General features: G+C 45.3%; 1 non-coding gene across 1 annotated transcript; it reads right to left on the reverse strand.

Annotated features, from left to right (window-relative positions):
* Nucleotides 1-1,441: 1,441 nt before the first annotated feature.
* TRNAS-GCU lies at nt 1,442-1,523 on the reverse strand. Its single transcript has one exon. It is a non-coding gene; the product is annotated as a tRNA-Ser (tRNA).
* Nucleotides 1,524-2,678: the final 1,155 nt, after the last annotated feature.

Below are 2,678 nucleotides of genomic sequence, written 5' to 3' on the forward strand. Positions count from 1 at the left end.
CTGACTATACACTTGGAGGTCAACTGCTTGAAGGCTATCTGCCTAAAGGTTATCTGTCATCAAAACCAATAAGACCTTATTTTCTGTTCCACCCTAAGTAGGGCCCACTCCCTTTGGATAAGGATCATAGCTTGTTCCCCTGGAGGAGAGCTCAAAGACACCTGATGTCAAGCCAATTCAGGGGAGACCAGGGTTAGGCTGCCATCTTGACTCTGGAGCCCACCCATCTTGTTACATATGTACCTTCCTGTCCCATGTATGCCCTTAGTACAACCCCTTCCTATTGTGTGTATCCTAGCTCATCCCCCTCATGTTACACGTATGCTTTTAATACAACCCCTTCTTGGTACCTATGAGTTTACCTCATGGCTTGCTTGCCCGAGATGATATAAATCTGTGAGAGAATAAAGTACAGTCTCATTCTGGCTCCAGTCATCATGAAAGAGGTGAGCCCTAGCATGTTTTATCTTCTCTGATATCTCTTTAACTTACCCCTCAAACACAACCTGTCCTTGGACCCATTCAGTGTGGGGAGGCTGGTTTCCCACCCCACCCTCCACCATTCCTGTCACAAAGAATCCTTTAGACCATTCTCCTAAACGAAAAGAAAATTTGAAAACAGGAAGATGTCTAACGTGTTTATATATTACAATATACCAACTCCTTAGAGCATTTTGCAGCTATAAAAATGCTCCAGAAGACTGAATTTTAAAGAAAATTATTTGCTGTACTGCTAATTGGAATGGGTGGGATTTAATTTTGGTGCAATTGTTATGAGCGCCTGTCAAGAATCATAAATACAGCTAAGAGCATCTGGCCATTACACGAGTAGATTTTTGTCATTGTCACATTAAAATAAATTATCTTCACATTCCTTAACTCTTTTTAAACATCTGTGTCCATCTTGTAATTATTGTTTCTTCACTTTTGGTCAATTTGTTTTTGAAAATCTAAGTAATTGAAGGTATTCCTTTTCTGTGATTGTCCTGATACAAAATTTTTCTGCTGATCTTATGGTTTTGATGAGTTTTACTGTGCTGCTCAGAGAAGCCATGATTTCTTAAAAACAAAAACTCACAAAAACCAATCAAGTCATTTAACCCGAGCAAGGGGTGGTGAGGAATTAGAATGATCAAACTCTTCCTGTTTTATGAATCATGGCTCTCTTCCATAGGATACATGTTATTAAATTAAGCATTCTAATCAGATGATATTAAAAAGATCAATTCCCAACATGCCATAAAAGGCATCATTTCCCGGTTTATAAAGGAGCAATCACAAATGTGCCATAGTAACTAGACAGGGGATCGAGGAGATAAAAAACACACACGACGGAATGAGGGGGACAGGATTCTCCTGGTGAGAGTTAGGGCTCTGCGCAGTTTATAATTGCTGGAAGCGCCTGGAAAGTTTTGTTTTGTAAATGAAAAAACATCCGAACCGACGAAGGTGGGATTCGAACCCACGCGTGCAGAGCACAATGGATTAGCAGTCCATCGCCTTAACCACTCGGCCACCTCGTCACTACACAGACTCATCATCACTACCTTTCCAGACTTTGTATTGAGTGACTCACACGCGGCCTCGGATAAAAGGCTGGTGAGACACTCCTCTGACAGGTTTGGCAATGGTCCCCGTAAGCACTAGACTGCCAAATGCAAGGTCGGGGTTCAAAACCAGCAGCTGCTCGGCAGGAGAAATAAGAGACTGTCTACTCCCCCTAAAGATTTACAGCCTTGGAAATGCTGTAAGGTCTACGAGTCCGAATCCACTCGACGGCAGTGGGGTGTGGTTTTTCATCTCTACAAGAACAGACAAGGAACTGGAGTGGAATGGCTTTTAGGGAAAAGAAAACCCAACAAGCCCAAACAAAACGTGCTCCCCTTCACGGGACTTGGAAAAGTGGTGGCGGGGCTTCTTCTGCAGGCCTCCCAGGTCCAGAGCATCCGGAGTGCAATCAGCACAGCGTCGAGATTGGGGTGGAGGCGGGACGGGGCGGGGCCACGGGCCCGGGTCCGCCCTCCGTCCGTAGCCCCGCCCCGCCCCGCCCTCGCTCGGGTCCCACCAGACCTAGCGTGCTCTGAGCAGGAGAATCTAGCGCGGTGATGAAGACAGGTTGGGGGAGAAGCTCCCTGGAGGAGCGGTTACATGTCGGATTGCTAGGTCGTAAGGCCAGCGGTTCGAAAGCTCCGCTGAAGATAGAGTAGTTTACCAAGATTTACTGTCTGGGAAACTCCACAAAGGCAGTTCTGTGTTGGCCTACGGCAACGAATTTGTTTTTTAAATCATTTTATTGAGGCTGTACAATTCTTATCACAATCGATACATCCATCCATTGTGTCAAGCACATTTGTACATCTGTTGCCATCATCATTCTCAAAACATTTGCTTTCTACTTGAGCCCTTGGTATCAGCTCCTCATTTTTCCCCTCCCTCGCCGCTCCCACCTCCCTCATGAACCCTTCATAATTTATAAATTATTATTTTGTCATATCATACACTGTCCGATGAGTTCCTTCACCCATTTTTCTGTTGTCCATCCTCCAGGGAGGTTATATGTAGATCCTTGTAATCGGTTCCCCTTTCTACCCCACCCTCCCTTCACCCTCCTGGTATCGCCACTTTCACCACTGGTCCTGAAGGGATCATCTGTCCTGGATTCCTTGTGTTTCCAGTTC

Source organism: Echinops telfairi, unplaced genomic scaffold, assembly GCF_000313985.2.
Source record: "Echinops telfairi isolate 266 unplaced genomic scaffold, ASM31398v2 ScPeMD7_5868;HRSCAF=6743_0, whole genome shotgun sequence".
NCBI classification, from domain to species: domain Eukaryota; kingdom Metazoa; phylum Chordata; class Mammalia; order Afrosoricida; family Tenrecidae; genus Echinops; species Echinops telfairi.